The 15754-nt window shown below is 43.7% G+C and overlaps 1 protein-coding gene across 1 annotated transcript in view; it reads right to left on the bottom strand.

Moving 5' to 3' along the window:
• The window catches only part of NPAS2 (neuronal PAS domain protein 2), a 105181-nt gene extending 89702 nt beyond the window's left edge, over positions 1 to 15479 (bottom strand). The window contains exon 1 of the mRNA XM_040054811.2: positions 15386 to 15479. The gene's annotated coding sequence lies outside the window, so the exon portion shown is untranslated. The remainder of the gene's footprint in view (positions 1 to 15385) is intronic.
• Between the last annotated feature and the right edge of the window lie 275 nt (positions 15480 to 15754).

The raw sequence follows: 15754 nt of genomic DNA, 5'->3' as shown, positions 1-15754 counted from the left end.
CATTGGAGCTCTCTGAGCTTCTGCCATTTCTAGGGAGCAGTCTGAAGACAGTGCCTGCCAGGAAGCCTTGCCTTGTTCTTCCAGTTTAAATAATCTTTCTTGGTTATACAGAACATTTCGATGATTAAACCACTTGGGTTGAAATTCTGCAGTCTGGTGTCTGCCTGGGAATTTTGATTATTCCTATATTCAGCCAGAAGAGTTAAGAAGCAGAGATGATATATTCATGAGAAAAGCTAGTCTTTCCTTTGCAGGTGCTCTTTGCAACAAGGGTATCTTCATTTAAAAATCTGCCTGAATTTGCCAACGTTTAATAACACTGAAGCTTTTACCCAACTACATGGAAAGTAATGTTGTTATTTGACTATTGGTTTGGGCCAGGCTAAGCTGGCATTGCTGGCACAGAAGTGGTCACATCCTTCCCCTGCCCATCCCAGCTTATGCCAGTAGTTGTGAAGAGATTTAGTGAACTGATTGTGAACTGCCAGTGAAATGACTGACTTAACAGTGACCAACAACAACTGAACAAAAAAATTAATTGATTATAGTGTGATTACTAAATCATTAAATACTGCATAATAATGAATATACATGAAAGGAGTAAATCAAAATTACACAGGCAGACTTAATTATACTATTTCCTAATTTTTGAGTTCTCAGCTTTGCATCCATAGCAGTTAGCATTCAAGGCAGTTTCTGTGAGTCTGTGACTTTGCTAGGTCCTTAAAAAAATGGAAAACTTCACTATTTGGCATTGTTGTGATATTTCCAATATACCAGCAGCCTTCTGCACACTTCAGCTAACAAGCTGCATCCTCCGGAGTGGTCACAGTGTCCTGATGTAGGTAGGGACAATGGGCTGCAGTAAGCGGTAGGGATAAGATGCTCCCCTGCTGGGCTTTGAGGCAGCAGAGGAGCACCAAGTTCAGCAGCACTGGGATGCACCCTCCCACATGCCCACATGGGCCAGCTTTTCCTGCCTGTCCTTCCTCATCATCAGCTTGATGCTTCATTCTGTACCTCAGCCTCCTCCTCACACCAGTTATACACTGCAGGATGAGCACATGCTCATCTCTATTTCTGGCTGTCCAAGTCCCAGGTACCTCCTAAGAAACCCACTTTCAGACTTTTTTCAGCCCAAAGACCCTTCTCCTTCAAACTCTCACATGTTGCCACCCAATCTTCCTCTTCCAGGCTCAGTTCCATGCTTGCTCCCTTCATGACACCCTCTCCTTCCAGCAGATCATACCACCCCCTCCTTAGCCAAGCTTGTACTAAGGGTGTCTTCTTTTCCATCTCTTCTTTTTCCTCACTGCCACGGATTACAGCTGAAATTTCCCTGTCTCCCTTGCTCCTTGTTCTGTTCCTTCTCCTACTGGTCACCATTTTCAATTCCATCCATGCTCACTGTTCCCACTCCTGCTGCTCCATTTTTCATCCCAGCACATCATGTCCTTACCTGACCTGTACAAAACCTTGAGTCAGTCTCAGCCTTTGCCTCCATTTCCTCATTCAGCAGCTCCCTTCAAGCCCCACTTCTCCTCTCATCCAGAAATGTAAAAAGTTCAGCAGTTATTCTAAAGCAGCTTAAACCCACACTAGTCCCAAAGGAGATCCTTTTTCTTTCTCCCACCTCTGCAACTTGTGTGGCTGCACAGTGACCCAGCTTATGAAAATGCAACAGCTGACAAAGAACCTATCCACATAAAGAAAAGGTTAAATTTCAGCAAGATCAGCTTTCTGCTCTGACACACTGGTTTCCAGAGTTGGGAGTAATGCAGCATCATCCTTTGCAGTAGCAGCAGAGATGTACATGGATGTGGTGGTTTGACCCTGGCTGGATGCCAGGCGCCCAACAAAGCTGCTCTATTGCTCCCTTCCTCAGCTGGATAGTGGACAGAAAATGTAGCAAAAGGTCCATGAGTTGAAGATGAGGAGAGAGACTGGAGATCACCCATGAGTTACTGTCAGGGGCAAAACTTGGGGAAATTATTTTAATTTATTACTAATGAAATCTGAGTAGGATCATAAGAAGTAAAACAAATCTTAACAACACCTTCCTGCCACCCCTTAGTCCTTCCTGGGCTTAACTTTATTTCTGATTCTCTACCTCCTTCCCACCAGTGGTATGGGGAGAGAGGGAATAGGGGCCGCAGTCAGTTCATCACATGTTGTCTCTGCCACTGCTTCCCCCTCGGGGAAAGGAGTTCCTCCCCTGGTCCAGTGTGGAGTCCAGTGTGGAGTCAGTCCAGTGTGGAGTCCCTCCATCAGAGACAGCTCATGAAGGACTCCAACAGGAGTCCTTCCCACGGGCTACAGTTCTTCACTAACCACTCCAGCGTGGGTCCCTTTCCACAGGATGCAGTCCTTCAGCAGCAGACTGCTCCAGTGTGAGACCCCACAGACCCACGGGTCCTGCCAGCAAAGCTGCTCTACCGTGGGCTCCTCTCTCCATGCGCCGACAGGTCCTGCCAGAAACCTGCTCCTGTGTGGGCTTACCATGAGGTCACAGCCTCTTTTGGGCATCCATCTGCTGTGACGGGGTCCTCCAGAGGCTGCAGGTGGATATCTGCTCCCTGTGGACCTCCAAGGACTGCAGGGGCACAGCTGCCTTATCATGGTCTTCAGCACAGCCTGCAGGGGCATCTCAGCACCTGAAGCACCTTCTCCCCCTCCTTCTTCACTGCCCTTGGCATCTGCAGAGCTGTTTCTCTCATTTATTTTCATTCCTCTCCTCTCCAGCCACAATTACTCCTGCCCATAACTGCTTTTTCCCTTCTTACAAATGTTATCCCAAAATCATTAGTACCTTTGGCTTGGCCTTGGCCAGTAGCAGTTCTGTTTTGGAGCCACTTGGTATTGGCTCTGTCAGACATCAGGGGAGCTTCTAGCAGTTTCTCAGAAAATACACACCTATAGCCCTCCCTTCACCACAACCCTTCCATGCAAATTCAATACAAGGGATTAAAGCAGTCTTGCAATTATGGCTTTAGCCAAAATGGGTAAGATTTGAGGAAGCAACGGGAAAACAGTCTTAAATGGAAAAATACACTATATGGGCAGTGCTGCCTGAGTTCATGCCAGAAACATCCCATGACTCCCAGTTACTGCTTTGTTCTTCAAGACGGCGGTTTGCAAAGAGGTGTCATGCTTTGGCAAAGTGAGAGGAGATTCACATCAAATATATTTCTCCAAAAGAAACCTGCAGACTAGCTAGGAAATGGACTAGGAAGAAAGATGTAAAACATTATTAACTCCAGAATAAAATGCACAAAAATGGGCTGGCCTGAAGTGAGACACTTCCTACATTATAATCCCCCAAAAACATGTGACTTCCACTGTAGTCATGCTCAAGTCAAAGTGCAAGAAGAAATGCAACAATTAAGGCTATTCATCACTTGAGGTTTTGGAATCCATTATCCATACTCTATTCAGGTGTAGTCTGTATTTCAGATTTTGGGGACTGTCATTGAGGAATGTGAAAGAGCCTTCAATGAACCCTAAGTTCGAAACATCTTTCTGCCAACTCTACTATACTCTCCTGAAACTTTTTTTTTTTTTTTTTTTTTGCTGGGATAGCTCATTCTACTCAGGGAAAGAGTTTCATTTTGCCAGTGAAGAACCTGCACACAACACACATCTGTTAGAGGAAGTTACCACTGTGCCCTTACACGGGCTAGTGTCAGCAAAGATGTTTAAGAACAGACAAGATCTGGCTCACCAAAACAACCTTCCTGCAGAACCACTTCTGAGCTCTCTCTGCAGTGCCTTTTTCTATCCTTCTCTGTGTTGCAAAACATTAATCTAGATTCATCATTCAGATCCTCAAAAGAAGAAGGGTTACAGTTTAAGTTTTGCACACTAAACTGTGAACAAACATTTTTCATGAATGAAGTAGCTAAAATGAGCCAAAGTTCAGTGTTCACCGCTGATAAATACTTAATAAATTTCAGAAACCTTCTGTGGCTGATGCAATGTGAGAAATCTTCAGAGGACTTAGCATACAGCACCATCTTTACAGATGCAGATAGCCAAAAGTACTCTGCAAAAGAACACTGTCCTCGGGGTGCCAGATGGGTGAATCTTAAAATGGGCAAACATGAGGCTGCAGTGCAACCAAAAAATTCTAATTGTAAATCTACTTCACATCATCCAAGCCATATGCAGAGTAATTCAAACTAAGGAGAAACAGAGGAACAAATGGGTAGATGAAAGTGGAAGGTCAGGCCTGCCCCCCTTCTTGAGACCATACACAGACCAAAAGCAGCCTGCCATAAGAACAAGGCCCCTTTTGTAGCATGCTGATTTTCAGACAGTACATCTTACTTCACAGCTGCCGGGCTACCGCAATGACTGCTCCCTTTCCATCCAACCCATCCTCGCTGCTCTAAACATGAGTAGGACTGGAGACCTATTCAGCTCCTAAATATGCGCTTAAGTCTTTCCACATTCAGGAAAGAAACTCAGATGGAATTCTGAGTAATGAAAAGCATGCGCTTAAGTGTTTACCCGAATAAAACTGCTCTGCTGAATTTGTGCTAAAATGTCAAATTCATGTCAGGCAAGCTCAGGATCTTCCGTAGCACTCCCGTTTGCAGAACCTCTGCCATGAAAAGCACTGTGTCCCAAAGGGGGAGAAAGTTTTTCCTGGAGAGCAGCCCAGAAGAAAGGAGCCATCAGATCAAAGATAAGTCTTACCTCCCTCGCTACACCCCTCACTTCCCCAAACAGCAGATCAAGGCAGAGGAGGACTACAAAAAAGGAAAAAAATAGATACATTTTCCAGCAGAAAAATGAGACGTTCCCCCATCTCCCTTAGTTTCTCCAAGCAATGCAGCTATGAGCAGGCTGTTGCTTGCCTGGAAGCTCAGACCACAAGATGTGAAGTCATGGAAGGCCAGTGTCAAGTTATATATTGGCATCTTCCACCTCCAAGCAACTTCACAGCTTGGCACTACGCAGGAGGGTGTTCAAACTGACCATAGCAGGCTGACCTTTCTGCTTCCACAGACAGAATGGTCTCCGACCCCCATGATTCAAGAAGCCACGGATACTTTTGTTTGTTGGCCATTATTCATTAGATTTGGGAGACCGAGCTATTTAAACTCAAACGTCTTGGAGTGAAGAAAAAAATGTTGTACATTTTACATTATCTGTTGCAAATATGAAAGCTTGCTGCAATCTTCAAACACAATATTTATGAATTGGTCTTTCAGCCAAATCCACTTTTGCATAAGGATACACAGCTGCTGGTACCCAAAACTATGATAATTCCCAAATATATCTTTGCCATTTTTAAAATCATTCTAGAGGCCTGAAAATAATATTTTCTTTCATTGTAAGTGAAATCTCTAGTTCTGATATTTCAAAGACAGTCTGAAATTAGCTGGGTTTTGTGTTTGTTTGTTTGCGCACAAGAATAATTGATTAAATCAGCACAAGCATAACTGATTATACACTCTAATAAAACTACTAAAGAATTCAGCAGCAAAACCAGCAGTATTGTGAAGAGCCATACCCAATTTTTATGCTTACATATCCTATATGGAATCCCCTCTTAATTACAGAGTAGCAAATTTGAAATACATCATCACCTCGCATTACTGGATTTCATAGATTTTGAATGAATGTAACCTGCATTTTTTAACCCTGTTAAAGATTTTTTTTAAGATGTCTCTTTTAAAAAACTTTTTCATTAAAGGAGAAAATTTGCATAGAGGAATATTTAAACACTCCCAACTTACAAAGAATGTCAGCCCTCGTTCATTAACCACAGCAATGACCCTCTTATAGTTTCACACTGAGAAAAAATACAGCGAGAAAAAATATGCAGAGAAATATGCCAAGCCTAATGCCAATTAGGACTTTGAAAAAATATGTATTATAGACTGATCAAATGAAATGTGAAATTCAAACTTAAAAATTGAACTTATACCCTTCAGTCCTCTGAAAAATCATCTATTTTTAATGGAAATAGAAAAGCTATCTTTATCAAATTTCTCATTCAGTTGACAACAATAAATCTATTGTGCAGATGTGGCTGAAATAGGTCTTTGGAAGAGGAGAATTTTAAGAAAATCAAACAGAAATTGCATCAAAGAAGAAATGCTTTTTTAACTGTCATTACTCTCTATATATAGCCTGCAGTTTTTGATTCACTTTAGGTTTGCCAGAATAACAGGCAATTGGACACCGTGAAAAATTATTATTTTATCATTCCCATACAAAAAAATGTGTTTAAGGGAAAATAAGTGAGTTTAGTGTTATGCCTTTTACTTTACGAAGTATGTCTGCAGGGATCCAGATGCTGAGAAGCAGTAAGCTGATAACTTTAGCTTGAAATGCTACACTATACATTAAGAAGCCATACACCTACCATTTATTTCACAAGTATGAATTAGGTCTTCTGAAAAAGAACATAACTTTCAGTCAGACTTGCGAGAAAATAACAATACTTGGCACTCTCTAAATGCTTTCAATCTGAAAAATGCAAACAATTAAGAGGTAGTGGGGTGGAGGGGACCTGAGCCACTGCGCAGGACACCAATGGAGCTCAACATCCAGGGAGAGCTTCAAAGCCATCAGGTGTTGCACAGCTGGAAGCAAAGTGACAAGGTACTGCCTAATTTATCCTAATCATGGAGGTGAATCAATGCCCTAAAAACCCCTTACTGTAGCTCCTCTTCCTGTCAATGGCATATTTAGCATCCCAGAGCCTCCTGCTTTGCGCCCGCCTCTGACACCTGGTTATGACTGGCACCCAGAATTGTTCATACCCTACAATACTCTGTAAAGCTGCCCTAGTTTACAGATCAGAGAAGTGATGCACAGAAAGCATTATGTATGTGGTCTAAGCTCATAACACTGCACTGTAGAAGAATTATGAATAAAACCCATTTCTCTGGAGATTTCCAGTTTTGTCACCCTCAACAAAACCCCTTTTACACAGGCTTCAAAATCCGTGAGTATTTTTTTCTGACTGCAATACTATGCCAAATATTTATTTTATCAGTCCAAAACTCAATTTACTGCTGAAACCCCGCATCAATACTTCAGAGGAAATTCTACACAGAAGAAGAGGAAGGATTACTGAGATGAATATTGTGCAAATAAATCTCTGCCTGCACCACCAATTTTACAAACTGCTGCTTTGCCCTAAGGCAAAGCCTTAAAATAGGCACCTATACATAGAAGGGGTCTAAAGGTAAACCAAACTCCTGGAAACATGTATGATGTGTATCAACTTTTTACAGTGCTGTAGTCAGTGAAGGTGAGAATAACAGACTGAAAGAGAGTGCGAGACAGTAAGAGGAGAGAAGAAAGGAGGGGAGGACAAGGTGGAAAGCAGAAGATCCTAAGACCTGAGAGAAGTAAAAAGAAAAAAGATCCTAATAAAGGAAGTTAAAGATTCAAAACCAGAAATATAAAAGGAGAGGGAAGAGCCAGAATACAAGGTGAGATAAAAAATTTAAATTAAATAATATTAAAAAAATTCAAACGCAGAAAGTTTAGACCTTTCAGAAACTTGAGTCAGTAATTATCTATCAGCCAAACTCTCCTTGATTTCAGTGGGAGTTTTGCCGTAATGAGGACAGCAGGACCAAATGCAGCTTCATTTCTTATACTTCAGTAATGGCAAGATATAACAAAATATTCCGTTGTTGAAAAAGGTGATGCATTTTTGAATAAATATGGATGTTAGAAGCCAAGCAGTATAAATGTAATTGCTACAACGAGCTGAGTAACATCAGTGTGCATCAGCTGACAATAAGGTCCTTTGTGCTGGAAAGAAAGAAAAAAGATGAAAAAAATGACTGGTGCTGCTCTACAAACAATCAAATTAAAGGCTCACAATTATTCCAGCAAAGCTTCCATCGACTTCAGTGACAGCCCAGAAACAAAGAAGATTTTTCAGTCCTTCTTATAAAAAAGTATAAATACAGGAATGACTATGAGTGACCTATTTATTTTTCATCAGTTTTGCTCCTGCTGAAATTGTTGGAAATGCACCCAGCTGCTTTACAGAACTACTGTTTGATTAGGCTGTTTATGTGAAGCTATCTTTCCCAAATATTGCATTACTATGTGAAAAAGAAAGCATAAAAAAAGTAGATTGGAGAATAAAATATTCTCCTCATCTTTGTAGCCAAAAATAAAGCAAATTATAACAACTCGTTGTTTATCTGATAAACAGGATGAAGATTTTGCCTAAGTAAACAGCGGCCTTAATGGTCCATGTAGAAATCATGTATCTGTCCTCCCACTTATGAATTATAAACTAAAGGAACCCTCTCTAGAAGTGTAACTGGAATGTGGATATGTCTAAAGAAAAGCCTCCAATTTAAAACCTTGTCCCGTTTTATATGTCAAAACCAGGAACAGACAAAATATCACAAGTAAAATCCATACCAATAAAAACACTGAGACAGATATTTTGTATGAGAATTAGAGAGAAATATCCTATCTCTTGCTGATCAGGTTGCACACTGTATTTATTATTGACTAGATTTTGCAAGCATACTGTTCTTATGCATAATATGAGAAATACGTCAATTCTCCCATGAAGTATTAATGAGAGGTGTCCCACCCAAACCAATAAGTCTAGGACATGTTCAGATTCAGATTTTTTCAGCTGCTGACTCAATCAGATTACTAGGAATGCTCAAGTTTTGCACAGTTACATCCACCTGTTGATTCAGAGATTACAGGTGGAAGCTGCCTTATTAAAATTGTTCTCCAGCTTAAAAACTTGACACAACTAACAGAGGGAATCAAGAGAAAAACAGTCTGGTCTGTTTATTAAAGATAAAAGGATAATAAATAATCAAACTCTATTATTACTGCTTGCAGGGCTAACATTATGCTTAAAGAAATTCATTGCCATCTGCAAGCCTGTTAAAATTGATTACAATTTTCTTGTGCTGGTTTCCTTCCCAGTGGTTGAATAGTATTGTCTGGTTTTAAAGGAAAAAACCCCAAAGCTGCTTGAATAACAAATTGTTTATCCCTTGATAGAACACACCATAGTGATGAACTTTAAGAATGGTTACCAAATTAGAAATGAGAGTGAAAAACAAGTACTTTCCTGTTCAGGGCTTTGTTTTTAATGTTTTTTTTTTATTTTTAACTAGATTGAGTGCTGATTACAGAAAATTCAAGGCTACCCAGACATCAGGCTGCTCAATTGACTGGAAAGTTTGATGACTTCTCTAAAAAGTGAGGTCTGTGCATGAAATTAAGTCAGTATCACTGGTTCCAGATAACTTGGGAGGGAAAGAGACTAAAAGGTTAATGTTGCTTATTAAATAATGTTAAATGAGATCAAACAAGACATGCAGGATTCAGGAAGGCTCTTGGAGCTCCGGTTGTTTCCCCAGGCTGCTTATGCAACCTTGTCTGTGCAGGCAGTGCAAGGGCCTGCCATTTTATTACATAAGGTAGCCCAAAAATATACAGCTAGGCAGTTGTGAGCTCCATTAAGTGCTGCATTAGAGTTTCTGTATCAGTTAACATCTGATACTTTTAAGAAATTATCAGAAGGACTTAAGACATGGCTGAGTTTGGGATTCATGCTTGTTGTTTTAACAGCAATAGACCTCATCCAAAAGCCAGCAAAATGCCATCAGTGTGAGCTGTGTTTTAATACATTGTGCTTTGACCATTGTTCAAGTGAACAGCAATACAGCCTTTGGTTTAGCACAGCCGTCGTAAATGCAATCCATGGCTTTAAAATCTGCCTTTCAGATGATTAAGCAAATTGTCTGGTTTAGTAAACAGAAGTCAACACACCATATTTTTGTTTTAACCAGTGCTTAAATGCAGTGGATAGCTGAAGAAATTTAATTCCCAGTCCCCTCATTTTCAGTTCGAATGTCAAAGCCTGGTCTTTCAGAGACAGATGAAACTCCAACTACAGCAACACCCCATCAGGGAAGATGACCACCTTGGCCCAAATCCTCTCCCTGACACTGGGCAGCAGGGAAGGCTGGGGAAGCCTGTGTCAGCAGGTCAGGCATGTAGCAGTAGCACAGTCTCCCAGTGGCGACTTCTTCAGCCAGGCATAGTATCTCGTTATTCAATGCCTTCAGGTGGGATTGCTTCCCTGAATGAACAGCTTTCTGAACTTACCTGAACCCAAGAAGATAATCCTCACCGCGACTGCACAGCTCCACAACAGGACACCAGGCAGTGTGCTCAAGCTGTTTTTTGGGGTACAGTTCTGGACTATGTCTTGACTCTTCTTTGGAACACTTCGTCTAGCCCTTCCCAACCAGCCCGTTCCATGGCAGATGTGCTGTAATGAGACCAGCCCTGAGCAGGGAAGGTCCAAGCCACCAGCAGCATTTTGGCCCTGGGAACTGAGGGAGGCAAGATGCTGGCCTGCTTCGTTTTGCAGAGCAGACACAGGGAGACCACCTGGCTGAGCAGCCCCTCTCAGCCACGGCCAGACACAGGCACTGAGGAGCAAATACAAGAACAAGGCAAACCAGGGCTGGTATTTCTTCAGGATATTCACCAAGCTTCCAAAATATGCAGCTCAAAACTTCCTATGCCAGAGTCAGCGGTTTTAAATTTAATAGCCCTTGATGGATTTCTCTTCCATGAACTCATCCAGTCACCTCATTAGCTGATGTAACCTCTCAGCATCCACATCCTGTGGTGGGGAGCTCAGCAGTCTGACCTCGCCATGTGAAGAGCCATCTCCTTTTGTTTCCATTCCTGCAACTGCTTGCTTCACCCAGTGCCGTCTGCTGCTGTTGCTGTCATCAGTCATTCCTGGTTTGCCCTCTCCATGCTTTGCTTAATTTTACAAATGTTTGTTGCATCACTTTATCAGCACTGTCAGTCCTGAGACAGGAGTCACTCTGTTTCTCTGATCACCTTTACTACATCCCTCCAGACCTTCTCCCTCCCCATTATCCATCTCTGATGTAGGGGAATCAAAAGCACAGGACACTGGAGACACGTCACACTACAGCTGCTATAGTGAAATAATGAGGATTCTTTTTATTATGTTCTATCCTTTTAAAAACAATGTTCAATTTCCCTTTGGTTTTTAACTCATATCTGCACATTGCATTGATTTTTTTTTTCCTGAGTTGTCCATGGAACATTTTGTCTAAGCTTTAGCACCTCCAGTGACCTGGAGCAATTAATTTCTATGATTACAGATACATTTTCTTCTATTTATTTTCAAACTGACATGCATATTACATTTATAGCACATGAAGATACTCAAGGAGAAAGGGTGATTGAAATGTCCCAGTAGATGACACTGCCATGCCAGCACTTCCTGTACATTTTGAAATGAGAGGTTCCATACCTGAACTTCCAAATTTCAGTTCTGATCTCAAATGTACATATGCATCCTCTAGATTTTATTCCCATACCATCATTCCACTTGGCTAGAAATCTTCTATTTTATGCAGATCCCTAAGAACGGTAGTAAAACAGCTGAAAAACACCTTCTGTCATAATCAGGCCAGCAGAAGCCCAGCTGTTTTACACAGACTTGTGCCCAAGCAGAAGGTTAGATAACCACCCTGTTCCCACCATTTACATGGTCATTTTTGGAGTATCTTGATGCTCAAGGCATGCTACCTGCCACAAAGACACAGGAGAAAGAGATGGCATTGCCTCAGAGTGCTTGCAGGTAAAGGAGAGGACAAGAAACAGCAAGCAGATGGAGTACTATAATTCTGGTATTATAGTATGGCAATACTATTTCCTAGTAACAAAGGTCCAAGCTCACCAGCAACCTAAGCTTTGTGAGAGCTTTATTTTTATGAAGTCACAGGTGGATTTTCAGACTGGAGTAGGATTAAAACTAGCATTGGTGATGCATATGACTGTTCTTCCCAAACATGGCAAGCAGCCTGCAATAAACACTGACTGCTGCCATGGTCCTTGGATAAAGGAACAGAAGTGTCTTTACCAAAGTGTAATTAAAACCAGTGTTTCGGTTGGAATGTGCTGTGCCTCATGATTTGCCTTCAGGACGAAGAGCCACAAGAAGAGAAGCATAAAAACCAGTATTTATCCCTCTGTCCCCAAAATGTACATTGAATTTATGTGGAGGGGGCCAAGAAAGCCATTCCCCTAAATCCCTCAACCTAACCTGCCAACATCCCCAAGCCACCACAAAATAAATGCAAGCAGCAGAGAATGAACCACATCTGCAGCTTCCCAGCTCCTTATTTAGAGCATGAGCCTACATGACCCACATCCCCTTGCCTTTCTTGCCCTGCAGTTCTTGAATTTTTGAATTCAGCTGGCCATATACTGTTTTACATACACACACATATATATATATGTATATATTCTGTGTCCCATAGCATGTCACAATGGCTTTGGTCCCTCCCAAAAAACAGCAATACCAAAAGCAGCACTGCATAAATAAATCCACCACAATCTATGCATGCTGCTTAAATGCTATTACATGGTGTTTCCTTTTCAAATTTCAGTAGTCAGATTCATAAAATCAGTCTATCAGCTGATGCAGAATACCAACTGAATTAAATTAGCTAAAATATTTGCATGGCCTCAGCCTACCTTTTCAAGAAGTTCTATTAAGATCAAGGATCAACAGACAGTTAAGCCAAATCCAGGATTTTTTTTTTATACAGATAATGATCCCTCTACAAAATCTGCAATTCAAGTGCATCTGCCCTAAGAGCCTAGATACAAAACTATAAACACAAATGGAAATTACCTAAGTTCATCTAAGACAGAAAGAAAAGCAATTAAATGCACATAAAATGTGTATTTGACTTATTTACCAATCCAGGGGAGAGGCAAAGAAGCAGAGGCAGGGGCTGAAACACACAGCAGGCAGTATGGGGAGGAGAATGAGAAGGATGAAAAAGTAGCAGTACCATGCCCTGGTTATTGAAAGACTGGAAATCACTGCTTTTGCATGCTCAGATCTCCTGTTCCTGTACATGACAAGTGTCAACTTCTTTCTTCCCACCATTTCTTCTCTTGGCTTGGGTTTACCACCTCTATCCACAGTTCCCTGCGCCTTGTTACCAAGATTTGTCATCTATGACCCCACAAACCCTTTGACCCTCTCAATTCTCTGCTCTTCAATTTATCCATGTATCCATCACTAGTACTTCTTCTCAGAAGTGGGACAGTTCTAGTCCCACAATTTCTTGTCACCATGCAAGTGAATTAAACAGTTTCCTTCTCCACCCTTCCATGGCATCACCAGACACACTCTGCCACCAAAGACAAAGTTGAGAAAGTCTTCAATTCTCCCTCCTGTGCTCACTGTAGAAGCAACAACTTGGAAGAATAACTGGGGGGAAAGTCCACTCAGTCCACTAGCCACCAACTGGAGGGCTGTCGTCCTTCCCAGGAAGAGGAGCAGTTGCTTAGCTCCTGACAGTGCTAGGATGTTCAGCATGCCTTTTGCTGAGAGCAGAAGGCATGCTGAAGCACTGAGTGAGTGCAATGGTCAAGCCCTCAACAATTCCTCTACCAAGAGCATATGCCCTGAGCATTGTGATAAAATTATACTGGAGAGAAATTCTGGAAGATTCTCAGAGGATCAACATTTGCACATCCCCCATCACAAGACTGATCCCAAGCCAAGTATCTTTTCCCTGCTCCAAAACACGATGCCACAAGAATTCAAGTCTCAAAGAAAGTGTTTCTTAGCATAGCAAAAAAATTCAGATTCCCAGATAGATCAAGGACTCCTAATGCAGGATGTATACGTAAACCATCTTCATTAAATACGTGGTCAAAGAACAAGTTTTCTTCTTACCATGTTCTCAGAAATAACCGAACCATTTGATCTGAAACTTCCCAAAGACAGTCTGTCTTCAGCAAACACTCAACCTGGAAAATATGAGCCTAGGCTTAAGCTTAGCAAATGCATAAGCACCTGACAGCAGAGCATTGTACTAGAAAGCACTAGCTAATTTTAACTGCAGACAACATTGCTGCCTATGATAGAAAAGAAACCAACTCCTTCAAGGGCTCTCACATGCTTCAGGGTATTCAGAGATTTGGGAAAAAAATCATAATTCTGCAAAGTATAGTCTTTGGATTCAACCCTTCAAACATGCAGGAACACACCCTTATTAGTGAGGGAAAACTAATTTAGGCAAGCCCACTGTCTCTAGGCTTTGGTGCAGGGCACAGAAGTGCTGCCAGCTGGGAGAATCACCCTGATGTCACATACCTAGTTCTAAAAAAGCCTTCATTTTCACACCTCCAGTGAAATAATGTACAGCTTTGCAATCACATTCTCCAAATACTCCTGGCCATCTCTGCAGAGCAACCCTGTGTCCATACTCATCTACGGAAATGTACGCAGGATTGGGCCCTCCACCAGCTGACAGCTCAGAATCAGACTCTCAGTGTTTTAGTGGATGAGCTGGCTGTGTCTGGACACTGTGAACTCTAATTATTTAGTACCACCAAACAAACTAAACCCACAGTTTAGTGCATTAACATCTCACACTGGGGTAAATGAGGTAATTTTCCACTTCAAGAGGCAATCACTTGTTGAACCGAATGCTCAGGTTGGCGGTGCCCATCTGAGAGTTCCCTATAGCCCTTCTGGAGGTTTAGCGCCATGAAAAAATCCAAGTTCCTCCGCTGGCTGTAACGCTTTTAACCGCTAATTATTTCTGAGTCACTTGAGTGAAAGTAAGCTGCCATCCTGTAGACAGCTAAGGAGTACGGAGCAAAGTTTCTGGATGAGCGTGCTTGTTAATTGACAAATCCGGCTAGTGACCATAGAGGACAACACCACGGCACAACTCCGCGCGAATCCGGTGCTGCCGTTCAGCCGTGGGTTTAAGGTTTACCCCGTTCCACACACGGAAGCAAACACGCGGGAGTTCTGCGCAGGGCTGCAGCAGCAGCAGGGCTCTCCCAGCACACGACACAACCTCTGCTCTCCCCAGCAGCCCATTCAAAAACCCCACTTGTCCTACTGCAAGTTTTCTTCGAGCAAACACCGCCCGCTGGCATCGCAGACCTTGTTCCAGTCTAGCCTACATGAACCCCCAAAGTCAGGAAACGTCAACCACACCAAAACGAGACGAGGAGGAGGACTGCTTAGGGGGCAACTTATTTTCCCAAACGGAGGGGCCCGCCCGGCCGGACTCCGCCATCCCGGCCGGGACAGACCCGCCGCACATAACCGCGCTCCCCACGGAAACTTTCCCGCGGCAGAGCCGGTGCCACCCCGCACCAGGGGGCGCGTCCGTCACGCCCGCGGAGCGTGGGGCACCGCGGAGCTGACCCCGGCCGCCGCGGGGGTCACGCGTGGCCGGGCATCCCCCGGGCGGGCGCTCCCCGGGCGGGTGTCGCGGGCGGGCGCCCCGCGGGACGGAGGCAGGGTCGGGGCCGCCCGGCCGCGCGTTACCTGGGGTGCCGGTGCTGCGGGAGCGCGGCGGGGAAGCCCCAGCCGCCGCCGCCGCCGCCGCTGCTGCTGCTGTCCGCGGTGGCCACCTGGGCGCGGGAACCGCCGCCGGTGCCGGTGCCGCCGAGCTGGATGCCGCCGCTTTTCCGGTGCCTCCCGGTGCCGTTGCGGCAGCGGCCGCCGCTGCTCCAGCCGCGCAGGAGGCCGGCCTCGGGAGCCGGCAAACTCTTCCTCGCCGACGAGGAGCCGGGGACGCTGCCCGCCTCCTGCCTGCCGCCGGTGCCGGTGCCCTGTCTCATGGTGCGCGGGGCCGCCGCATGCCGCGCTGCCGCCGCCCCGGGCGCCGCGGGACCCACGCGCGCCGGGGCCAGG

This window comes from Hirundo rustica, chromosome 2, assembly GCF_015227805.2.
Source record: "Hirundo rustica isolate bHirRus1 chromosome 2, bHirRus1.pri.v3, whole genome shotgun sequence".
Lineage (NCBI taxonomy): Eukaryota > Metazoa > Chordata > Aves > Passeriformes > Hirundinidae > Hirundo > Hirundo rustica.
The sequence above is the reverse complement of the archived record's forward strand: the minus strand, read 5'-3'. Positions and strand labels throughout refer to the sequence as shown.